This window comes from Pipistrellus hanaki (genome assembly GCF_964339955.1).
Source record: "Pipistrellus hanaki genome assembly, chromosome: 4".
NCBI lineage: Eukaryota > Metazoa > Chordata > Mammalia > Chiroptera > Vespertilionidae > Pipistrellus > Pipistrellus hanaki.
This window is the reverse complement of record NC_140506.1, coordinates 64161346-64188289: the sequence shown is the minus strand read 5'-3', so window position 1 is coordinate 64188289 and position 26944 is coordinate 64161346.

Here is a 26944-nt window from a genome sequence, read left to right as displayed (position 1 = left end):
TAAATATAACCAAACCCTAAATCTATCTGGGAATAAAGAAAGAAAAAGAGCTCACCTTCTGTCTTCTCCAAAACTATTGCTTTATTTTTTTCTGAAAGAATAATAAAACTATATTATCTTGTTCAAACTTCACCATCCATGAATCATGAATCAAGTTAGGCAGTGTATCATATCAAAGACATAGTTACTATATTGCACTTCAGCACAGACAACAGAACTTGACAGATTATTGACAGTGAGTTAAGAAGTAATTTTGTCACAAGCAAAATAATTTTTCTTATAAAAGTCAAGAGACAAACATTATAATGTCAGCTCTTTTTAGAAAGCTGTACATTGATTTGTGGAAACTCTTCTGAATTTATAAATAAAGAAAATAAAGATAACATGAGAGTGGAGGCAAGAGCAGTAGCTAAGAATTATGTTAATGTAAACACAGTAAAGTGAATAATGGAGCCAAATAAGCAAGTACAGAGAGCAAAGCACCTATACCGGATATTTAAATTTTAACAAAACATTATATCTTATGTTTTGGTCCACCATCTCTCTAGTGATTATAATTACTGAGTGAGCAGAAGATTGTGATTTGGGGAAAGTAGTATTTTTCAGTGCTTGAGATCATACCAACACTCTATTAGACTAATGTATAAAGGCAATTCTGTGCTCAAAAATGCTCATTAACAATGATGTCAACATTTCTGGATCCCTAATGCTACTGCATTATTTTCAACTCTTCTTAATCAGCAGGGATTTTTGCCTCACTACTTTCAACCATGAATCTTGAGGCATGAAAAACAGAAAGCTTTTGGCCCCCAAATAAGACTCTATCTGTATTCCTGGTTTCATATTCCTGGCTGAGAGTGAAAATAAAGTCAAGAGTTTGTACAAGAAAGAACCACTTTGGTGGCCAGTATTTTATGTATACACTAGAGGCCTGGTGCACGAAATTCATGCACTCAGGGAGAGGGGGTAAAGGGTAGTCCCCAGGCTGGCCTGTGCTCTCTCACAACGCAGGAGCCCAATGATCAATTGCCCCAAAGAGGTTGGCCCTGCCCACCCATCCAGGGCTTCTCGATGATTGCCCCACAGAGATAAGCTGGAGCCAGGGGTCCCACCTCATGCAGGATAGAGTCAGGGGACCCACAGCCTTGCTGCATGGAACCGCGGGCCCTGCCTCCACACCTCGCACGCAGCATCAAGTCCCCTCCCACCCAAGCATGCATGCAGCCCCATCCACCTGCACGCCCCCACTGCACATGCAGTCTCCTGGTAATCATTGCTCATTGTGGTATGAGGGTGTCACAGCGTGGGGGTGTGACAACTACAGAGGCTTATATTAATAGAGTTAGTGGCTAGTAGATGCTATTGTCTTCAGCTCCATTAATTTTTAAGACTACGGACTGAATATTTCTCCAGAGTAAATAATACAGTTAAGATAAATTTCAAACTAAGGGTCAAACATAATGATGAAGGAATAAAAACTATGCTTTTGGCATGATGTGGAATCTCAAGATTTACTGTAATATGTGGAAATCATGAAATGTTTTATTTACATCAGACATGCTAACAGCTTTGTTTATTTGTAAAACACAATGTGAAGATGATGTACCAATTTGCTTTTTAAAGCTGGGTCAAATACTGAACTCCAAAATGATACTGGTAGAGAATATAATAAATATTTGAGATTAAAGATAAGTTTTTCGAAACAAAAAGAGGTAATAGAGTAAAATACATTAATTTATCCCACAAAATAGTGAAACTTTGGTCAAACCTTACACTTAACTAATTAAATTTTATCCTCTTAAAACTGAATGTGAAATCCACCTTATTAAAACCACATTAATTTGAGACACAGAAATTTCCCATTTTACAAGTTATTGGAATAATATATACCCAACCACCAATGAGAAAAATATACTAGCAACAAGGGATGTAGCCACAAATAAAGCATCGTTGATTTTAAGACTAAGTATTCAACAAAGTAGATTGCAATAGGTTCATTTCTTTGCCAAGAAAGACATTTGTGAAATAGAAAGGACATTAATTTTATAGATATTGAAGTTTAAAAGAAATCAGATTAGACTGATTGGTAACCTCTATTTTCAGAATTTACCTCAAAACTGTATGCACAAATACCTCTTACTCTAGTTATACATGAGTACAAAATTTTTCTTTAAAAATTAATCTTGGTAAATATGTGTAGAATAATACCTGTGCTTCAGAGTATGTAAAAACTCATGTATATCTATACCAGTGGTTCTGAACCTTTCTAATGCCATGACCCTTTAATATAGTTTCTCAGGTTGCGGTGACCCCCAACCACAAAATTATTTTCATTGCTACTTCATAACTGTAATTTTGCTACTGTTATGAATAGTAATGTAATTATCTGTATTTTCCGATGGTCGTAGGTGACCCTGCTAGCAGTTCTCAACCCACAGGTTGAGAACCACTGCTGTAGAGCTTAAGTCCCAGTCCCAGTGCTACCCCTTCCACAGAGGCAACCACAGAGGCAGCGGTGTGGGCCTGGCCCTGGCAACATACCTCTGCAGAAGCTGAGCAGGATGCAACCTGCTGTACCTCAAGCTCCCACAGCCCCTCCCTCAGCTGGCCAGGCCCCAGATCATCCCTCCCAACCCCCAGTGGGTGGAGGGAGGGGCCAGTGCTAAGAAGCGAGGGCTGAAGGCCAGCAGCTGCAATGGCCAGCAGTGACAGCAGTAGTGGGGTAATGGGGGCAGCACCTTCCCCTGATCATCAAGATCTCCTCCCACAGAGGGAGGCCAGACTGCAGCTTAGGCACGCTCCCAGCCATCAATATGACATCCCCTGAGGGCTCTCAGACTGTGAGAGGAGCAAGGCCAGGCTGAGAGATGACACCCCCTAGTGCACGAATTTTCATGCACTGTTCCTCTAGTGTATATATAAAACATAACTTGTGTTTTACAATTGCATGTTATAGAGGTTTTTTTTGTGTTTTTTTTTTGAATACTATTGAACTTGATGGTATAATTAATGGATAACATGACTTCTTTCACCAACAATAAAAATAAAAATATTAAAAATCTGGGAAAGTTGTGAATCCTACTCTACTTGCAAGCTAAATACTTAGACTTCGCTGCCACACTTTCATGACTGTTGGCAGGAGATACAAGTCCCCTGACAGCGACAAATGTTGCTATTACCTATTTCCCAGAAGGAAGAAGGATCATGATATTCATACTTGTCTCCTTAGTTCCCCACGTACCACAAGGCTGAGGGATAGTTGCTCGATTGGATGTTATATTGCTGAAAGTTTGCATTAGCGCTGAGTCAGCCCCTGACTCCTACATCCTTTCATTAGTCAAAGCACCAAGTCACTGATGATGGTAATGATAAGCCTACTGACTCTGCAAACACAATATATGGGGAGTGAACTGTGGTCCAAGTTCTTGCTAAATGATTTTCATTTATTATCTGATGAAATATTCACAGTAAGATAAAAAAAAAATAGGAGCGATTGGTATTTCCAGAGGAGATGATAGAACTTAAGAAGATGGGGCTTAATTAAGTCCACAGAAAAGGAATCCCAGAAACCTGGATCTAGACTCCTGGTTGTAATCACTCTGCCAAAGCCTTTTTTCCATGATGTAGTTAATCTGGGTATTCTGGAGATAACTGGTCAAATTTATTCTCAAGAGCTCTAAAAAATACTCAAAATGATAATAATCTCTAAATGGAATCATATGACATTGGCAAATTTTCTATTGCATTTCATTATGCTGAGAACTATATGCAAAGATAAATTATACATATTGCAATGCAAGAATATATAAGATTTCCAAGCCTCTTGTATCACAGTGATTCTTGGACCAGCAACATCACCAGGCAAGTTTTTGGCAAATTTCAGACACCACCACTACCACTGAATCAAAAACTATGAAAATGTATCCATGCAGTGTTTTAACAAGTCCTGTGAACAACTGTAATAAATGCTAAAGTTTAAGAACCACTGCTAGGGAAGATCTTAGCTGGCTTCAAAATCAGGGAAAACAAAAGCAGTCTGAATGGAGTAAGGGGTGATTTATGAAAATGGGAAAATTGATTGGAATAACCTATACAGAATGGTTACCCTTCTCTTCCAACTACTTAAAATATATTCTGATAACTATGCATTTTCCTTAGCTGGAGATTTGAAGGCTTTTTTCTTCCTTTCCTGAAGATTTAAATAGGACCAAAGAAAATTCCTACAAATGTCAACTTTAAAACGGTAGGCAGAGGTCAATGGGGGGGTGGGGAGAGACTCATGTAATACTTTAAACAATAAAGAATTAAAAATAATAATGATAAAATAAAAAATAAATAAAATGGCCTTTAAATTGAAATAAGCAATTCCTCATTTACCACACAGTGAGGATCATGAGTCAACAAGTCTTGCAAACCATCACAAAGGTTCCAATCAGTTTTTTATGTGTCACTGTAAAATCTGTACAAACCAAACTATAAGCTAAAGGTAAGTACTAAAGGCATTCATTTTCAGACCCTCAAAGTCTCAAAAAGTCTAAAACAGGGGAGTAAATGAAAGGAAGAGAAAGACAGGGACCCAATGAGTAGAGCTTCCAAAAAGAACAATGAAAAGATATTCTGTGAGTATATTGGTGCAGAAGACCTAGCAAGTAACTCTTTCAGGTTCTTTTACACAGGGGAAAGACTATAGCTGAACATTCTCCAAGGACAAAATGTGATTGATAGATTATCTGATGTATTTTAATATGCAGAAAGTGATAATAAAAGAAATTCCCCAACCTCCCCAAGTGAAAGAATTTCGTGCAATGGGCCTCTAGTATACTATGTTCATCGATAGGAAGAATTAATATCATTAAAATGTCCTCACTACCCCAAAGTAATCTAGAGATTCAACACAATGCCTATTAAAATACCAATAACACATCTCACAGATATAGAACAAAAATTTATGTGGGACCACAAAAGACCTCTAATAGCCTCAGCAACCTTGAGGAAAAAAACAAAATTGGAAGTATCACAATACCTGATATCAAACTGTACTACACTGCCACAGTAACAAGAACAAGCATATAGATCAATAGGACAGAATAGAGAACCCATAAATAAACCCACACCTCTATGACCAATTCATATTTGATAAAACAGGCAAGTACATACAATGGGGTAAAGACAGCCCCTTCAATAAATGGTGTTGAGAAAACTGGACAGATATAGGCAAAAACATGAAACTAAATCACCAACTTACATCATGCACAGGAATAAACTCAAAGTGGATTAAAGATTTAATGTAAGTCATAAAATCATAAAAATCCCAGATAAAAGCATAGCAGTAAAATCTCAGACATTTCTTATAGCAATATTTTTGCCAATGTATCTCCTATGGCAAGGGAAACCACAGGAAAAAATTAACAAATGGGACAGTATCAAATGATAATGCTTTTGCACAGGAAAAGAAACAACAAAATGAATAGCACAACGTATTTGCCAGTGACAGATCTGATAAAGGATTAATTTTCAAAATTTATAAAGAGCTTACATAACTCTACAACAACAACAACAAAACAAGCCATGCAATTAAAAAATGGGCAAAGGATCTGAGCAGACACTTCTCAAAAGAGGACATACAGATGGCCAATAGACATATGGAAAATATGTTCAAGGTCACTAATCATCAGAGATGCAAATCAAAACAGCAATGAGATATCAGTTCATGCCTATCAGAATGTATATCATAAATACATCAACAAACAAGTGCTGGCAAAGATGTGGGGAAAAGGGCACTCTAGTGCACTGTTGGTGAGAATGCAGACAAGTGCAGCCCCAGTGGAAAACAGTATGGGGTTTCCTAAAAAAATTAAAATGAAACAGCCTTTTGACCCAGCAACACTACTTCTGGTAATATATCTGAAGAATCCCAAACTATTAATTTGAAAGAATATATGCACCCCTATATTCACTGCTGTTATTTACAATAACTAAGATTTGGAAGTAGCCCCAGTGCCCTTCAGTAGATGAGCAGATAAAAATGGTGTAGTAAATTTACACAATGGGATACCACTCAATATATAAAATAAAATCTTACCTTATGCAACAACCAGGATGGAAATGGAGATTATTATACTAAATGAAATAAGTTCATCAGAGAAAGCAAATGCTATATGACCTCACTTAGATGTGGAATCTAATGAGCAAAATAATTAAACACACAAAATAGAAACAGAAGCACAGCTACTTAGAACAGACTGAAGCTGAAAGGCAGGGAGGAGGTTGGATGAAATGAGGTGAATGAGTTAAAAAAAATAACTAATTTCTTTTCAACATTGCTGAGTTCTTTGGCTTTTCAATTTTAAAGAAAAAAAAAAAGCACCCAAAATATAAGATTCTATCTGTAAGAGAAAACCTTCAAAACATTACTATGCTCTGAATATGTAAAAAAATATATATATAAACAACATAATTGTTATGAATTTAAAACAAAGGCACAACACAGTAATATGGGAGAATGTTTTGACAGGGGACTCAATTTTCAACCTGTAGAAAACTGAGAAACTATTCTTATTATAGAAAACATAATTTTAGATATTTTAATAATCTGTGGTATACACTATAGAAAGTACTAGACTTTTTAAAAAGTATTTTATAGTGTACTTAATATTAAGTATACTGGAATGAGGCAGAAAATGAAGACAAGCATCAGGAGGATTTTATACATATATGCAGTTTTTTAGAAAAATGGGGAGAGCTGAAACCAGTTTGGCTCAGTGGATAGAGCGTCAGCCTGCAGACTAAAAGGTCCCAGGTTTGATTCTGGTCAAGGGCACGTACCTTGGTTGCGGGCACATCCCCATTAGGGGGTGTGCAGGAGGCAGCTGATAGATGTTTCTCTCTCATCGATGTTTCTAACTCGCTATCCCTTTCTTCCTCTCTATAAAAAATCAATAAAATATATATTTTTTAAAAGAAAAATGGGGAGAAATAACTTACTATATGCAGATAATAAGAGTTATTATTCATCATCCTGTATAATAAAAGTCTAATATGCAAATTGTGTGTGTGTGTGTCTCCCCCCCCCCCCCCCCCCCCGCAGTCATTTCACCAGGAGACCGGGATTTCAACTGCTCACTATGACCACCAGGGGACAGCTCAGAATGTGGGATGGTGGAGTAGGTGAGCGGGCAGCACCAGGCCAATATGGGTGGGAGTGGGCCTGATTGCCCTGCCAACTGCCCCACAGATGGTGACCAGCAGTAGAGGCTGGGGGTGGGACTGCCATCTGACTCCCAGGCACTGAGGGAGCCAGACGGGGGGCCCAGCCCTGATCAATCATGCTACAGGTAGGATAGTGAAGCAGGTGAGGGGGCGGTGCCAGGCCAAGGTGGGGCGCCAGGTGGGGTTGTGGGGCTGCGAGGCTGGGGGCGTGAGCTGGGGTCCGATCTCCATAGGCCACCCTAAGGGATCCCACCCGTGCACGAATTCATATACCAGGCCTCTAGTATAGAAAATAAAAATAAACAGTAAATGCCAAAAATGGAATTGGTAGCATGTAAGAAATTTTATTTGCTTTACCCATTTAACAAAATTTCCAGTGGAACAGATCAATTTTTACAATTACATGCTATACTCTAGTACATGCTACTTAACAAAGACAACTTTCATGGAAATGTGGGGGTGACTGTAGGGGAGGGTTATTACAATCTGTATGATCAAAATACTGTAGAGATTACATTCTTTTTTCATCAAGCATGTATTCATGAATGGTATATGTGTGTGGGGGGTAATATTAAAGTTGGATAGAGGGTAGGACAGTATCTGGGGTGTTGCAGTCTGCCTTCTTCCTCAGGCAAGTGCCAGATGGTATGAAAGGGGGCCATCTGCTCATATTGCTGGGATGGTTGTAGAGATGGTGGTGGTAGGTATGCATAAAAAGGTTGGGTACTATGTCCACTTGATGCACTTTCCTAATTACTCAAGCACGTAGTATAAGTACTGACTACAGGTTTATCCCTGGTTCAATATAAAGTCAGAGGGATATAGTGTGTTACTCCTTTCTAATTTGTATCATTTCAAATATTAAAATGGAAAAATGATCATGTTGAAGCTAATGTGCATCAATTAAGGAACACTATTACAAACAATAGTAAATGGCTTAAGCTAATTGAGAAAAAAATTTAAGAACTTATTGAACAGTTGTACCAAGAATTCGTGAATTAGTCACAGTTTAAACAACCTGGTCTTTCAAAAGAGAGGAATTTAAGGGAGTCTAGCAGTGGAAAAATCTTCATTTTGAGTTTTGGACAAAGGATAACTTACTACCACCAATCTCTGTCTCTTCTGTTTTACTCTTCCAAGTCATCAGTACAGATTGGTCAGGGATAGAAGTTTACCAGGGGTAACTAAGTTAGATGATGAAAGGATGGCAAAGAAGTAATGACTTCACTTGACTACTCTGACTTGTCCACAGATTTGATCAGAAAACAGCCTTATTTCAAAGAAGTAAAAAATACTCAATTGAAACCAACAGCAACTATAATCCATCTCTGAATTTCTATGAACTGATACACAGGTGCAGATACAGTTCTTATACATACATTTCATGGGGGAGGAAGGAGCACAAAATGAACAGTTTCAAGATAATCTAATATGTATATATAAAGGTGTCCAAAATATTATAGTGCAGTTTTAAGCTTTAATAATTTCAGAAGGGTAAAGGCTATAAATTATAAAGATAATTTAAAAGTGGAACTATTATAATTTCCTTTCTTGGTATAGTTTTGTGAATTGTAAATAACACCTTTTAATTTCCTTTTTTGTTGTTGTTTCCAAGCCTTTGAAGATGGCATTGAGAAAAAAATTAATCTTTGAAAATGTACAAAATCAAACAAGTATAAATGACATACATGTAATTAAATATGGAGATAAATACTTACCATGACATTTGGGACACCTATATATACATATTAATGTACATATTAGGTTATCTTGAAACTATTCACTTTGTGCTTTATCATTCCCCACGGTCGTTATGTGTAAGAGGTGTATATGCACCATTGTTTCAACAAGTTCCTAGAAGGTAAGAGGTGGATTGTAGTTGCTTTGGTTTCTTCCATGCAGTACCATTTTCTCTCTCAATAATGTCTATCTTCCAGCCAAAAAACTGTGCAGGTGAATATAGTAAAGAGAGATATTGGAAAAAGGTATATCTTCATTTATAGAGATATAGTAAAATATGAAAAATTGTTAATAAAGAGCAATTTCATTGATATGTGGGGGTGAAGATTTTTCCACTGCTAGACTCCCTTAAATTTGATAGTCTATACTATCAAAATTATTTAACGTTTAGTCTTTTGCATCGAGCATATATTCATAAATGGTGTATGTGGGGATATAATAAAGTTGGATAGAGGAAAAGGCAGTATCTGAGATGATATGTTCTGCCTTCTTGTCCCTCAGGAAAGTGGTGGATGGTATTACAAGGGGCTGTCTGCTGAGACAGGTGGTAGGGGTGTAGGGATAGTGGTGGTAAATATTGAGTATAAAGGTTCAATACTATGTCTGCTTGAACATAATGAAGCTTCCTCAGTGGAGTCTAAACCTCCTTTACTTCCTCTTTTTTAGGGGCTGAAAAACAGTCTACTTAGTTGTATAGGGTTGTCTTTGTGCCAAAATGCTTTTCCTTCTGGCATCTAAATGTTGCCCTTCTTTATTTTCTCATTCTCACTCCTCTTACGCTCTTTGTGCTTTAGACGAGCCATGGCATTATGGAAAGCATGGCAGCTGAAGCCCTCCCTGACCCCGCACTCCACATGCTCCTGGAGGACTTCTAAGCTGGGGAACACCCGGCAGCAGGCCATGCACCTGAACCCACTGTCCTGGGCCACCAGCCACTCAGGTGTGTTAGCGCTGGGATACCTGCTCAGAGCAGGAGGCTGTGCTGGACTGTCAGCCTCCTCCCTTTTCTCCTGGGCTCTGCTGTCTAATATGGGCTCAGGGGCAATTAGGTGTTTCCTCTGAGACATGTGAGAGAAAGGGAAATTTTTATGGACCTTTTCAATATAGGTCATCTCTTCCATTTTGATCTTTTTTGAGGGAGGCTCAAATCCTTCCTCTGTATGGCATAAGACAGCAACATCCCTTTTTAATTGTACACGCATATAGTAAATTTTCATGAGCCTTAGATCTGTCCCAAGTACTGGGGACATAAAGGGCTTGTTGTTATTAAGCAGATGGGAAGGAATGTAGGTATGTGAATAGTCAGAGGAGTCCTCCATTTGCTCCGAGTCCTGGGATATAGGCATCTCCTTGATTCCTAGCAAGAAAAATTTGAAACATAAAATTAGAATATATGTGTGAGGCCTGTAGGAGTTAAGGTGGACAATGCAGTATGTGACCATGTAAAGTAAAAGTACATCTATATTATGACATTTCAGAATTCTGTGTGTGTTATGCTATAACTATGTAGGAATGAAAATATAAGATGTTACTGATGTGCTTGTGGAGTTGTATGTATATTCTTGGACATATCTGTGAAGTGTTTCAGTGTTGCTAAAAGTGGATGGCGAATGCATGCGCATGCTTCTTATGTGGTGTGACAGCGCATATGAACAGTATAGGGGTGGTACCTGTTCTTACTGTGAGAGAGTGAGACTGAGTGTGTTAGAAAAGATGTGTATGAGCTCTCAGGTTGTTCAGCTCTATGAAGGACTGAAGCCCTGATGGATGAAATGCCGTATGGTTCAGGACACAACAGGTGAAAGCAATTTTCCTTCAGTGCATGTGAGTTTTCTAGAGTTTGACATAAAGAGATTACATGTATGAGGAGACATGAATTGTTTATCATTTTCAGACTCACCTCTATTTAAAAGAGTGAGTCTGAAAATGATTGGGTGAAGGAATGATGGTAACAGTGTATACAGGTGATGCTGCTATAGAATTGGAAAGACAGATGAGGAGGGAAGGCCTGAGAACAAGGGAAAAGGACAAATGGAGCCTTACCTGGCATGAAAGAGGACATATATGTGAGTGTGAGGATCTGAGTTTGTGCTCATCCTAGGGGATTGTTCTGAGTAAACTCCCATTGACATGCTAGCACCGTCCACTGCCTGAGCCACAGCTGTCCAAGTGCTACTATCTTGGAAATCTGTGCTGAATGACATTGCCCTGCCCTTGAAGGCACACTCCCTACTTGTCCTGCTGCAGAAGCCTTAGTACTAGTCCTTCTGCCCTGAAGCCCTCTCTTGTTTGTTTGTTTTTTTAAAATATATTTTATTGATTTTTTTTTTTTTTTTTTTTTTTTTTTTTTTTTTTTTACAGAGAGTAAGGGAGAGAGGGATAGAGAGCCAGAAACATCCATGAGAGAGAAACATCGACCAGCTGCCTCCTGCACACCCCCATCGGGGATGTGCCCGCAACTAAGGTACATGCCCTTGACCGGAATCGAATTTGGGACCTTTCAGTCCGCAGACCAACGCTCTATCCACTGAGCCAAACCGGCTTCGGTCCTTTCTTGTTTTTGAGGGAAAAATAAAATCAGTAGACAGTATGCTGAGCAATTGTGCTACAACTCTTGATTAAGTTCAGATCCCACCTTTGTTTATTCCTTACCATCCTTATTAGGACAGGGAAGCTTGGATGCTGTAGAAACACAGGTGAAATATTCATATGAGGGAGAATTTTCTCCTACTGCCTGACTACAGGCTAGGGCCTCCACAGGTGACTCAGGCTGAGGCACATCCTCTTGGGTGCTGCAGGGTTCTGGGCAATGGAATAAAAAAGAACATCGATATGAGGCATTTTCTGGGGTCTGTGTCAATTCAACAACTACATGTTGAATGGATATTACATGTCAGGCATCATGACTTCACATGACACTTGCTCTCACAGAAAATAAGGATAATCTCCCATTTAAAAATTCCATTAACTCCAAACTAAAGTAAACACTTATTAAATGATATGTTTTATGAACATCAGTGGGATTGGATATCTTACTTGTGATAGTTCTGGAAATCTATACAGATTATTAGCAATTTGGAATCTTTCCTGGAAGATAGTATGCAGGAATTAAAAGGTGGATATAAACTCAATTTCCTAATGAAAAATTGTACAATTAGGAGATACATGGTATGAGTTTCATGAAAAATTCAGCATGTACTGTTTATCTATTTATATTGTTATCTACACTAATATATACAGAAATAGTTGTAAAAAGATAAAACTTATTTTAAAGAAATTATTCGCTATTAATATGTTATTTTCTCTATTTAAATGCTAGCCACACTCACTTTTTATTATTCATCTTTTTAAGACATGGGTGAGGAACCTTTTTGTGCCAAGGGTAATTTGCATACTTATGGCATTATACAAGGGCTATACAAAATTTCCATCTAAAAAGTAGCCTACTATATTTAGTCAAACATTTAATTAACTCACTCCTAATTCTTTGGCAGGGCCACACCAAATATTTTTATGGGCATCATACATAACACAGGTCCAATGTTCTGTACCCCTGGTTTAAAATTATCATGAAGTCTCATGAATGTGTGTGGTACATGTATTATTACATTTGTAGAAAAATATTATGTGAATGTGCATGATGTTTAAGTTATAATGTGTTGGTTAAAATTGGCTAAAGGTTTAATGTGCAGTTGATTTGGCGTTTGCAAATCTGAATATAGGGTGAGTTTTGTATGAATGAGGAAGGTATGCACACTTTGTGTCTGTGTTAGTTTAGCACATATTTATATGTGTATATTGCATTTCCTATAATGACAGATCTGTGTATGTGTTTTACATGTAGTTTAGATAGAGAATTATATTACCTGGAATATTCTCTTTGAGACCAATGAAATTAGTGTATTTTCAAAATGTGAGGGAATATTTAAAGAATGTAGAAAAATGAAAAATTAAAATGCATAAAGAATACTATGCTTTGAAAATAATGGCAGAGAGTGCATAAAATAATCTATAATAATAGATGTGCAGTAACATGTGATTGCTTTAGAAAGTAAAAGTATGAATGAATTCTGAAGGGGTTAAGATAGAATATGGCACCTAAAACCTAGCAGTCGAACTCTTAAGCATTCACCAAACAGAAAAGTATCCTTGTTGAAAAATACATGTAATAGAATACCTAGCATATCACCTTTTCAAGTGGATCAAACTGAAAGCGATCAAAATGTTCAAAAAATTATAATCAATGAAAAAATAATATTCGTGCAATGATATACATATACTGAGAATAAAAAATATCACATGCAACATGGATAAATTACAAATATAGTGATGAGTGAATGGAACTAGAAGCAAAGTATATATTGTGCCCTATTTCTATAAAGTTTAAAAACAGGGATATTAATCTAGGGACTGAGGAGTTAGGGAAATTATAACTCTTTGCATGGTATGGACAAAAATAGAGCTTAGAAAATTTAGATGCATGTGGAAGATTTTAAGAAAATGAATTATGAGGACAGTGAGTGCAGAGGGTCTGATTAGAGATGAATGTGAAACACTGCCTATGAAAATACATGGAGTTTACAACTGGGTATCTCTGCACTCTATCTCAAGTTCAGTTCTTAAAGATCCTACCATTTGTGGTCTGTGTTAAGTTCTTAGTGCTTCACATGTTCCTTGTAATACAACATACCCTTGTCCAGCTCCTAGGAACATACTCTTCCATGTTTCTCTGATAAAACGCTCATCCCCTTAGGCTCTTTCTCACTATTTCCTCAAATAGAACACCTTTCCCCAGTGATCTCCCTGGCTTGCTACAGTCATTTTAAGTGCTTTCCCTTAGAATATATTGCTTACATGCTGACCCTACAACATGCAGAAGCACCAGATATGTAGTAGGGAAGCCTTGTTTCAACTAGTAGGCAGAACCACTCAGTTCAACTCTGGGTTCTGTCTAGATTCCACCTCCTTTTACATCCTACTCACTAGTCCCTCCTTACCAGCACCATTTAGCTTGTCTTTACAAGAGTTGCAGAATAAACTGTCTGAAGAAGAGGGCTTCCGTGCTTTCTGGCCTTGAGTTAGGGCCACTGCCTTGTGTCTGTGCTGAAAAGCTTCTTCTCTCAAGTTCATCTTTGCTGAGAAAATTAAATAAAAATGTTAGAGAAATAGTCCATACTTATTATTTGTGTATTTATCTGTCCATTAAACTAAGAGTAAGAGTCTACTATGTATCACATTCAGTGAATACATATAGCACCCATATTAATGGCTAGTGTAATATAGTTCCTATGAAAAATTCAATATTAAATGCACAGAAATATTTATTGTGTCCACACATGTCATGAGTGACTGGGTTTGCACACAGAAAGGTTCAGTACGAACCTTCACCTGTTATATTTATTAGCTTCTCTTGCAGGTAGTTCTGACCATGAGACTACATTTCTACAATAGAAAATGAATCGGAATGGCATCTGCCACTTCCAGACATTGCCATACAAACCTCCTTTGTGCTCCTCCATGCTCTTCTGTTTCCTAGCTGACTGGAATTCAGGCATCCCAAAGGTTTCAAGATCAGAAACATTTTGATGTAGTTGATGGAACCCTAAGAAAGAAAAATTTGGTCCTTTGCTTCTTTTTTGATTGGATTGTTTATCTTGCTTTTGTTAAGTTCTATGAGTTCCCTGTAAGTTTTGGAGATTAATTCCTTATCAGAGATAACATTGCAAATATGTCCTCCCATGCAGTGGGCTTTCTTGTTTTGTTGATGGTTTCTTTTGCTGTGCAGGAGCTTTTTATTTTGATTTAGTCTCATCTGTTTATTTTTTCCTTAGTTTCCATTGTCAGTATTGGTAAAGATATTGCTATGACATATGTCTGATATTTTGCTGCCTGTTAATTCTAAAAAGACACTTTTCCAAAGAGAACAAACAGAAGGCCAAGAGACATATGAAAATATACTCAAAGTCACTAATCATCATAGAGATGCAAATCAAAATGACAATGATGTATCATCTCACACCATTAGAATGGCTATCATCAATAAATGACAAGTGCTGAGGAGAATGTGGAGAAAAAGGAACCCACATGAGCAGTGCTAATGGGAATACAGACTGGTGCAGTCAATGTGGAAAATAGCATGGAGTTTCCTCAAAAAATTAAAAATTTGGAACTCCCATTTGACTCTGTAATCCCACTTCGAGGAATATAGCCCAAGAAAACAGAAACACCAATCAGAAAGGATATATGCACCCCTATGTTCATAGAAGCACAATGTACCATAGGTAAGATTTGGAAACAGTCTAAATGTCCATTAGCAGATGAATGGATTAAAAAACGGTACATCTACACAATGGAATGCTGCTGTAAAAAAAAAGGAGTTCTTACCATTTGGAACAGCATGGATGGACCTGGAAAGCATCATGCTATATGAAATAAGCCAGTAGAAGAAAGATAAATATCACATGATCCCACTCATTTGTGATATATAATGAACAACATAAACCAATGAACAAAAATTGGTTAGAACCAGAGACAGAGAAGCATAGAATAGACCATCAAACCTCAGAAGAAAGGCAGAAAAGGGTTGGGAGTTGGTAAGAGATTAACTAAAGGACTTATATGTAAGCATAAGCAATGGACACAGAACACTAGGGGGTGAGAGCATGTGCTGGGTGATGGGAATGGCCAGGAGGAGAGGTCAATGGGGAAAAAAGGAGACATATGTAATACTTTAACCAATAAAGAATAAAAACATGAATAAAATATCCTCTCTGACAAAAAAAAAAGTAAATTTCAAAGGTAAGTAAAATAGAAGATGTATGTGAAGGCTGCAGAAATTAAAATGGCCATGACCTGCATGAGCATGTGGAGTGAAAGTGTATCTACATATATTATTTCAGAATTCTATGTGTGGGGTACTTTATTTTTTAATATATATTTATTGATTTCAGAGAGGAAGGGAGAGGGAGAGAGAGAGATAGAAATATTGCTGATGAGAGAGAATCATTGATTGGCTGCCTCTTTCATGTATCACACAGGGGATAGAGTCTGCAAACCCAGGCATGTGCCCTGACCAGGAATCAAACTGTGACCTCCTGCTCATAAGTCTATGCTCAACCACTGAGCCATGCTGGTTGGGCTTTGTGGGATATTTCATTGGAGGCATTTACATGATATATCAATGTGGAATAAGGATGCAGGCTCATATGCCAGTTTTTGTAGGGTTGTATGTACGTATTAGAACATTTATGGGAAGTGTTTTTGATGTTGGTAAAAGGGGATAGAGAATGAGTATGTCCAGGTTTGCCATGTAGGGTTACAGCACACATGAACAAGTGTAGGTGCTATTACCTGTTCTTTGTATAAGATTTTGGGAATAATAGTATTAGAAGTGTGTACAGGTGCCTCAGAATGTTCAGTTTCATGAAGGCCTAAGGCTGGTGGCTGAAGTGCCATATGGGTAGAGACACAGAAAGTTTATATCCTTCAGGGCATAAGAGGTTAACTGTGTGAGGGGTTGTGAATTATTTATGGAATTAAAGTGTAAATAGGTGAGTCTGAAAATGATTTTGTGAAGAAATGAAGGTAAGAGTGTATCTAGGTAATGCTGCTAGAGAATGGGAAAGATAGATGAGGAGGGAAGGCCTGTGTATATGAGAGAACAAGGGAAAAGCAGCAGAAATGGGGCCTTACCTGGTATGGAGGAGGACAGATGTGTGAAGATCTGAGTTTGTGCTCATCTGAGGGAAGGTTCTGAGTAAACTCCCATGCACCTGTCAGCACTATTCTCTACCTCAGCCACAGCTTTCCCTGTGCTGTATGTTGGAAATGTATGCTGAGTGACCTTGACCTGTCCTTGAAGGCACACTTCCTACTTGTCCCTCTGCAGAAGCCTTAGTACTAGTCCTTCTGCCCTGAAGCCCTTTCCTGTTTTTCAGGGGAAAGTGAACTAAGTAGAGAGTAGGCTGAGCAACTGAACTACAACTCCTGACCAAGCTCAGGTCCCATCTTTTTGTATTCCTTACCATCCTCATCAGGAGGAGGAAGTTTGGATGGGGAGAAGACACAGACGAAATGTTCAGAGAAAGAAGACTTTACTCCTGCTGCCTCATTACAGGCTGGGGCCTCCACAGGTGATTCAGGCTGAGGAGCATCTTCTTGGGTGTCACATGGTCCTGGGCAATGAAATAAAAAAGAACACTGACATTTGGCATTTTCTGGGGTCTGTGACAATTCAAAAACTACATGTTGAATGGACATTACATGACAGGCATCTTCACTTCACATGACATTTGCTCCCACAGAAATTTTACTGTGAGTTTCCCATTTAAAATCTTCCTTACTCCAAACTATAAGTAAACACTTATTAAATGGTATATCAATGGGATTGAGTATCTTGCATATGATATTTCTGGAGCTCTATACCAACAATTTAGAATCATGACTGAAAGATAGTATGCAGGAATAAAAAGTAGTATGAACTCAATTTCCTCATAAAAAATTGTACAATTAGGAGATAAGTTGTGTGAGTTTCATGAAGATTTCTGCATGTATATCCATATATTTATAGTGCTACTTATACAGATATAGATATGCAGAGAGAGATGTAAAAGGATAATTTTTATCTTTGAAAACTTATTCACTATTACTATGGTATTGTCCCTGTTTAAATGTTAGCCGAGCTCATTGCTCATTATTTCACTGTTGAAAATTATCATCATGTCTCCTGAATGTGTTTGGTATATGTATTATTCACATTTATAGCAAAATACCATGGTAAATGTAATGTACTTGGTGTTTAAGCTTATAATGTGTTCGTTAAAACTGGGTTGAGGTTTAATGTGTAATTTATTTTGTGTTGCAAATGTTAATATGGTATAAGCTTTGTGTGACTGAGGAAGGTAGGTATGTTAACTAGATAACATACAGGTGTTTGTTCCTATATGTTAATTGAATACTTATTTATGTGTGTAGATTTAACTTATAATGATGGATCTGTCAGTCAGTTTTATATATCATGTTGTTTAGATATGGAATTTTATTACTAAGAATATTCTCTAAGACTTGTGGAATTAGTATATTTTCAAAATGTGAGGAAATCCTTAAAGAATGTGGGGATGTGAAAACGAAGGTGTTTAAGATAAAGAATACCCGTGTTTTGAAAATAATGGCAAAGAGTGCAGAGAATAGTTTTTAATATTAGGTGTACAGTAACAAGAGATTGCATTAGAAAGTAAAATGTGAAAGACTGACTTCTGAAAAGGTTAAAATAGAATATGGCAACTAAGACCTAGCAGTCTAAATCTTAAGCATTCACCAAACAGAAATGTGTCTATAGTAAAAAGTACATGTGATAGAAAGCCCAGAGCATCACTTTTCAAATAGTTCAGACTGAAAGCAACCCGAATGATCATAAAGTTGTAATCAATAAAGACTTTTCATGCAATGGTATTCATATACCTAGAATGAACAAAATTAATGTCACATATAATATACATAAATTACACAATGATAATGATGAGTGAATGGAACTGGATACAAACTATACACTGTTTCCTTCTATTTCCATAAGATTTAAAAACAGGGATATTAATCTAGGGTCTTAAGAATCAGAGAAATTATATCTTTTTTGCAAATGGTACAGACAAAAAGAAAGTATGGAGCATTTAGAGGCATGTGGAAGATGATAAGAAAATGAATGATGGAGCAGTGAATGCATAGGGATGATATGGGATGAATGTGAATGGGAAACATTGACTATGAAAATATATGGATGCAATGGGATCTTTGCCTGTGTATCTCTGAACTCTACCTCAAGTTCAGTTCTTGAGAACCCTACCACACTGGGCCTCTTTTAAGTGATTAGTGCTTAACACATTCCTAGTAATATGACATGACCTTGTCCAGCTCACAGGAACATATTCTTTCATATTTTTCTGACAAAACTATCATCCTCTTAGGCCCTCTCCCATATTTCCTCAAATAGAACACTTCTCCATTGATGTCCTTGGGCTTGTTCCAGTCTTTTCAGTATTTTCCGTTGGAAAATATTGCTTCCACTGCTTATCCCATTTAAGAAGATGCAAAAGCATTTGTGCTTTCTCACTGAGCAACCTTGTGTGGACTAATGGGCACAACCACTCAGCTCAACCCTGGGTTCTATCTAGATCCCACCTCCCTTTGCACCCTTTTCAATAGTCCCTCCTTAGCAGCACTATTTCACTTATCTTTAGAAGAGATGCAGGATAAATTGTCTGAAGAAGAGGGAGTCCATGATTTCTGGCCCTGAGTTAGGGCCACTGCCTTGTGTCTGTGCTGCAAAACATCTTAAGTTCATATTTGTTGAGAAATTAAATAAAGATAATATATAGGTAGTTCATGATTGTGTATTTATCTGTCCATTAAAAAAAGCATTGAGTCTGGTATGTGCCACGTTCAGTGAACATACGTAGCCTCCATCTTCATAGATAATATGATTGCTATGAAAATATTAAGTGCAAAGACATATGTCATGGGTGATTGGGTTTGCACAAAGAAGGATATTTGTAAATGGAGAGAAGACAGAGATGAAATGTTCAGAGAAGAAAGACTGCTGTGTCCTTTCAATCTGTACCTTTAAGTATGTTACATTTATTAGTTTCTCCTTCAGGTAGTTCTGACCATGAGATTACATTTCTATAATGCAAATTGAATGGAAATGACATTTGCCACTTCCAGGCTTCGCCTACAAACCTCCTAAGTGCCCCTCTGTGCTCTTCCGTTTCCTAGCTGATTGGGATACAGGCATTTCAATGGTTGTAAGACAAGAAACATTTCAATGTAATTGATGAAATCCTAGGAAAGAAAATTTCAAATATAAGAAATTGTGTGAAGTTTGTAGGAATAAATATAGTGATGACCTACCTATAAGAGTATGTGCAATGAAAGTACATATATGTGAGATATTTCAGAATTCAGTATGTGGGATAATTTCTTTGATATGTTTACATGGTACTAACCATGGGGATGAGGATGTAGCTTTGTGTGCAAGTTTTAGTCAAGTAGTATGCATATTCTGGGACATATCTGGGAGTGTTTTCCATGATAATAAAATGTATGGTAATTAGATGTGTACATGTTTGCTATGTGGGATGACAGCGCATGTGAACACTGCAGGACTGATACCTGTATTTACTATGAATTTTTGAAAGGGAGAGTGTTAGAAGAGGTGTGTATGTGATCTCAGAATGTTTAGTTTTATGAAAATCTGAAGGCCTGGTGGGTGAAGTACCATATGGTTGAAAGTTCATTTCCTTCAGGGCATGTGAGTTTGACCTAAAGAAGTTATCTGTGTGAGGGGGTGTGAATTTTTATGTAATGAATGTATAAATGGGTGAGTCTGAAAATGATTGGGTAAAGAAATGAAAGTTAGAGTGTATCTAGATAATGCTGCTAGAGAATGGGGAAGATAGATGAGGAGGGAAGGCCTTGTATATGAGAGAACAAGGGAAAAGCAGCAGAAATGGGGCCTTACCTGGTATGGAGGAGGACAGATGTGTGAGAGAGTGTGAAGATCTGAGTTTGTGCTCATCTAAATGGAAGGCTCTGAGTAAACTCCCATGCACATGGCAGCACTGTTCTCTACCTCAGCCACAGCTGTCCCAGTGCTGTGTTGAAAATTTGTGCTGAGTGGCCTTGCCCTGTCCTCACTACTTGTCCCTCTGCAGAAGCCCTACTACTAGTCCTTCCCTGATGCCCTTTCCCAGTTTTGAGGGGAAAGTGAACTAAGTAGAGAGTAGGCTGAGCAATCGAGCTACAACTCTTGACCAAGCTTAGGTCCCTTGTGTATTCCTTACCACCCTTATTGGGTGGGGAGAAAACACAGATAAAATGTTCAGAGAAAGAAGACTTTTCTCCTGCTGCCTGACTATAGGCTGGGGCCACCTCAGGTGACAAGGCGGAGGTGCATCCCGTTGGATGTTGCATGGCCCTGGGCAATGAAATAAAAAATAACATTGACATGAGGCATTTTCTGGAGTCTGACAATTCAACAACTACATGTTGAGTGGATATTACATGTCAGGGATCCTCACTTCACATGATACTTGCTCTCCCAGAAATTAAGAAGACATTCCCACTTACAATTCTATTTACTTCAAACTATAAATACTTATTAAATGGTTATGTTTGAAGGATGTCAATGGGATTGGGTATCTTGCATGTGATATTTCTGAAGATCTATACAGATTATCAAAAACTTAGAATCATGCCTAAAAGACAGTATGCAGGAACTAAAAGGTGGATATGAACTCAATTTCCTAATGAAAAATTGTACAACTAGGAGATATATAGTATGACTTTCATAAAGCTTTCTGTGTGTATATCCATATATTTAAATTGCTATATATACTAACGAGAGATATGCAAAAATATATAAATTCATTTTTTAAGAAATTATTCACTATTTTTATTTTATTGTCCCAGTTTTAATGTTAGCTAAGCTCACTGCTCATTATTTCACCGTTTAAGATTATTATTATGTCTCTTGTGTATATGGTATATATATTATTCAAATTTATAGAAAAATTCCATGGTGAATATAATATACTTGGTTTTTAAATTTATAATGTGCTGATTAAAACTGGGTTAAGTTTTAATGTGTGATTGATGTGGTGTTTTCAAATCTGAATATAGTATGAGCTTTGTGTGACTAAGGAGGGTATATGTCCTTTGTGTCTGTGTATTGGTTTGGCATATATTTATGTGTGTAGTTTGTATTTCCTATAATGATCAATTTGTGTGAGTATTTTACATGTCATGTAGTTTAGATATGAAATTATACTACTGAGAATGTTCTCTTTGAGACTAGTAAAATTAGTGTATTTGCAAAATGTGAGGGAATAATTTTAATGTGGAGATGGGAAAATAAAGGTATGTAAGAGAAAGAATGCCTATGCTTTGGAAAAAGTGGTAAAGAGTATAGAAAAGAGTGTGTAAATTAGAAGGGTAGTAACTCATGATTTCATTATAAATTAAAAGTATAAAGGACTGAGTTCTGAAGGGGTTAAGATAGAATATGGCACCTTACGTAAGTCTGGTAATCAAACTCTCTAGCATTCATCAAACAGAAATGTGTCCTCCTCTTAAAAAAATAAATGTACAGCTGAAACTGGTTTGGCTCAGTGGATAGAGTGTAGGCCTGCGGACTGAAAGGTCCCAGGTTCGATTCCGGTCAAGGGCATGTACTTTGGTTGTTGGCACATCCCCAGTAGGGTGTGTGCAAGAGGCAGCTGATCAATGATTCTCTCTCATCGATGTTTCTAACTCTCTATCCCTCTCTCTTCCTCTCTGTAAAAAAATCAATAAAATGTATTTAAATAATTAAATAAATGTACTAAACATCACCTTTTCATGTAGTTCAGACACAAAGCAATTGAAATGCTTAGAAAAGCAAAATCAATGAAAAAAATTATATTCATGTGATAGTATACATGTACCAAGAATGAACAAAATAAATTCAAATGCTACGTAAGTTACATAAATATAACAAAGAGAGAAAGTAACCAAACACAAGTATATATTTTACACTTCTGTTTACTTAAAATTTAAAAACAGGGATACTAGTCTAGTGTTTTAGGATTCAGAGAAATTATAATTCTTTGTATTGTAGATAATTTAGATGCATTTGGATGATTTTAATTAAAAGAATGATGGGGACAGTGAATGCAAAGAGGTCTAATATGGGATGAATGTGAAATCATTGGCTATGCACATATATACATGTGATGGGGTCTTCAACTGGATATCCTTATTCCATTTCAAGTTCAGTTTTGGGGGATCCTACCTCTTTTGGCCCAGGGTTTTTAAGTTGTTAATGCTTTCCCACATTTCTGGTATGATAACATGCCATTATACAGTTCATAGGAACATACTCTTCTATGCTTCTTTGATTCAACTCTAATTCACTTAAGTCCTCTCATATCATTTCCTCAAACAGGACATTGTTCTCCACTGATCTCTCTGGACTTGCTCCAGTCCTTTTTACTTATTTTTATATTTTATTGATTTTTTACAGAGAGGAAGAGAAAGGGATAGAGAGCTAGGAACATCGATGAGAGAGAAACATCGGCCAGCTGCCTCCAGCACACCAACCACTGGGGATGTGCCTGCAACCCAGGTACATACCCCTGACCGGAATCGAACCCAGGACCCTTCAGTCTGCAGGCCAACGCTCTATCCACTGAGCCACACCAGTTTCAGCTCCAGTCCTTTTTAGTGTTTTTCCCTTGGGATACATTCTCCCACTGCTTATCACATTTTAAAAAAATGCAGGAGCATCTGAGTTTTTGTACTGGGCAGTCTTTTGCCCTCTAATGGGTAGAACCTCTTAGCTCAACTCGGCATTCTATCTAGATCCCATCCTCCTTGGCATCCTATTCAACAGTGGCTCCTTACCAGCAGCATTTAGCTTATCCTTAGAAGAGATGCAGGATAAATCGTCAGAGGAAGAAGACTCCCATGCTTTCCGGCCTTGAGTTAAAGCATCTTCTTGTAAATTCAGCTTTGCTGAGAAATTAATAATAGAGATGTGATCCATGTTTGTCATTTGTGTATTTATCTGTCCATTGAACAATAAAGTTTCTGCATAGCAAAAGAAACCATCAGCAAAATGAAAAGAGAACCCATGGTATTGGAGAATATTAGTATACCAGAGGCCTGGTGCATGAAAATTCATGCACTGGATGTGGGCGGGGTCTCTCAGCCAGGCCTGCCCACTCTCACAGTTTGGAAGCCCTTAGGGGCATGAGGTGACCTGGTGATCAGGGGAAGATGCCCCATCACACCTCTGCTGCTGCCACTGCCAGTAGCGCAAGCCTTGGCCGGCCCTGGTTAACTGAGTCTTGTGTGGCCCTGGGTGGCTAGGCAGCTGCCATCCAAGGCTTGCCTGTTCCTCGGGCATCAGCCAGGCAACTGCCATCTGAGGCTTGCCTGTGCCTCGGGCTGGCCCTGGGAGGCTGGGGGGCTGAGGGTGGGCCCGGCCACACTGTGAGCCAGCCCTTTTCCCTCCCACCCCCCGGCTGGTCTGAAAGGACTTTAGGACTCTGGCAGGGCTGAGGGGACTGGGCAACACCATCTTATGGCTATGGGCGCAGCCATCTTTGTTGATGGCGTGACAGTCAATTTGCATATTCCCTCATTATATAGGATTTGCCAATGATACATCATATAAGGTTTAATTTCCAAAATTTATAAAGAACTTATAAAACACAACACCAGGATGAAAAACACCCAGTTAAAAAATAGCAAAAGTCACGAATAGACACTTTTCCAAAGAAGACATATGGATGGCCAAGAGACATAGATGGCCAATAGACATATGAAAAAATGCTCAGCATCACTAATCCTCAGAGAAATGCACAGAGCCACAATGAACTTTGGCTGACGTGGCTCAGTTCATTAGATTTGATTCCTGATTTGGGTACACACCCACGTTGGGGGTCTGATGCCAGGTTGGAGTTCTAGCACTAGGCAGCTTATCTATGTTTCTCTTTCACATCAATGTCTCTCTCCTTCTCTCTCTTTCTCTAGCAATTAATTTTTTTTTAAAAGTCACAAAAACACAATGAGCTATCGCCTGTGCCTCAGGCCCACCCCGGGCGGCTGGGCAGCCACCATCCGAGGCTTGCCTGCACCTTGGGATGACAACCATTAATAAGTCAGCAAACAACAAATGCTGGTGAGATGTGGAGAAAAGGCCACCCTAGTGCACTGTTGGTACGAATTGAGTCTGGTGCAGCTACTGTGGAAACAATATGGGGTTTACTAAAAAAAAAAAAATAAAAAAAAAAAAAATAAATATAACGTCCTTTTGACCTAACAAACCCATTTTGGGGAATATATCCTAAAAATCTTGAAATGCCTATTTGAAAGAATATATGTAACCCTATGTTCATTGCAGTGTTGTTTACATTAGCCAAAATTTGGAAACATCCCTAGTGCACATCAATGAATGAGTTAAAAAAAAGATCTGTGGTACATTTAACAATGAAATATTACGTGGCCATATAAAAGATGGAAAATCCTATCTTTAGACAGCATGAATGGACATGGAAATTATTATGCTAAATGAAATTAGCCAGCCAAAGAAAGATATTAGTAAATACCATATGATATCACGTTTATGTGGTATCTAAGGAACAAAATAAATTGACAAACAAAATAGAAACAGAGTCATGGACACAGATAAAAGACTGACAGCTATCAGAGGAGCAGGTAAAGAGAGGGGGTGAGACAAAGTAAAGGGATTAGCCAAAGAACATATATGCATAACCCATAGACACAGACAAGTGTTGTGATGGCCAAAAGAAAGGGGGGTGGGTGTAGGGAGAGATGGGCCAAGCTGGAGGGGTGGGGGGATGACAACATCTGTAATAATGTAAATGATAAAAATAAAGTAAAAAATTATGTAAAGCAATAAAAATTTCCTAATAATAAGTATCTATTATAAGCTAAGTTCAGTGACCACACATGGCCTCCACCTTCATGGATACTGTAATATGATTCCTATGAAAATATTAAATGCACAGTAATATTTACTGTCAGTAAATATCAAGGATGACTGGGATTATTCAAAGAAGGTTATTTTTAAATGGAACAGAGACTGTCTCTTTTCTACCTGGACTATATTACATTTATCAGCTTTCCTTGAAGATAGTTCTTACCATGTGATTACATTTGGACAATGGAAAAGGAATGGAAATGACATAGCCCACTTCCAAGCATCACCATACAAACCTCCTATGTGCCCTACCCTGCTCTTCCCTTTCCTAGACTGGGATGTTGATATTTTGGGGTCTACTTGAAAGCTGCATGTTAATGATAAAGTTTACATCAGCTCAGGTCTATGAATTATTCCAAGAGACTTACCCTCATGGCCTTATATCCATGCTGATTTGTCATATAAATAAGAGGTAGATTCATTTGTGTCTTTGTCATTCAAGCTTTTTAAAATGAAGTATATTCTTCAATATGTTTAGCTACTGCTTTTACATGTGAAGATTATTAATTTATGTGAATTATCTTAACCCACAATTCTTATTCCTATTATATATCTTATATATTATATACATAGCCATATATATTATATATATATTATATATATTCCATATTATATATATATAATCTTATATATATATACTAGAGGCCCAGTGCACGAAATTCATGCACGGGGGAGGGGATGGGGTTGTGTTCCTCAGCCCAGCCTGCACCCTCTCCAATCGGGGACCCTTGAGGGATGTCCGACTGCCCGTTTAGGCCTGATTCCACAGGGTGGTCGGACATCCCCCTCACAATCCAAGACTGGCTCCCAGCCGCTCACCTGCCTCTGCCTGATTGCCCCTAATCACTTCTGCCTGCCAGCCTGCTCACCCCCTAACCACTCCACTGCCATCCTGATCAATGCCTAACTGCTCCCCAGCCGGCCTGACTTCCACTAACTTCTCTCCCCTGCCAGTCTGGTCATCTCTAACTGCCCTCCCCTGACAGTCTGGTTGCCCCCAACTGCCCTCTCCAGCAGGCCTGAGTCCCCCACAACTGCCCTCCCCTACAGGCCTGGTCCTTCCCAACTGCTCTCCCCTGCAAGCCTGCCTCCACCCAAATGCCCTCTCCTGCAGTCCTGATCCCCCCAACTGTCCTCCTCTGCTGACCTGGTCTCCCCCAACTGCCCTCCTCTACTGGCCCAGTCACCCCTAACTACTTTCCCTGCTGGCCTGATTGTCCACAACTGCCCTTTCCTGCAGTCCTGATCCCCCCAACTGTCCTCTGCTGACCTGGTCTCCCCCAACTGCCCTCCTCTACTGGCCCAGTTACCCCTAACTACTTTCCCTGCTGGCCTGATTGCCCACAACTGCCCTCTCTTGCAGGCCTGGTCCCCCCCAACTGCCCTACCCTGTAGACCTGGGTCTCCCCCAACTGCCCTCCCTTGCTAGCCTGATCTCCCCCAAATGCCCTCCTCTGC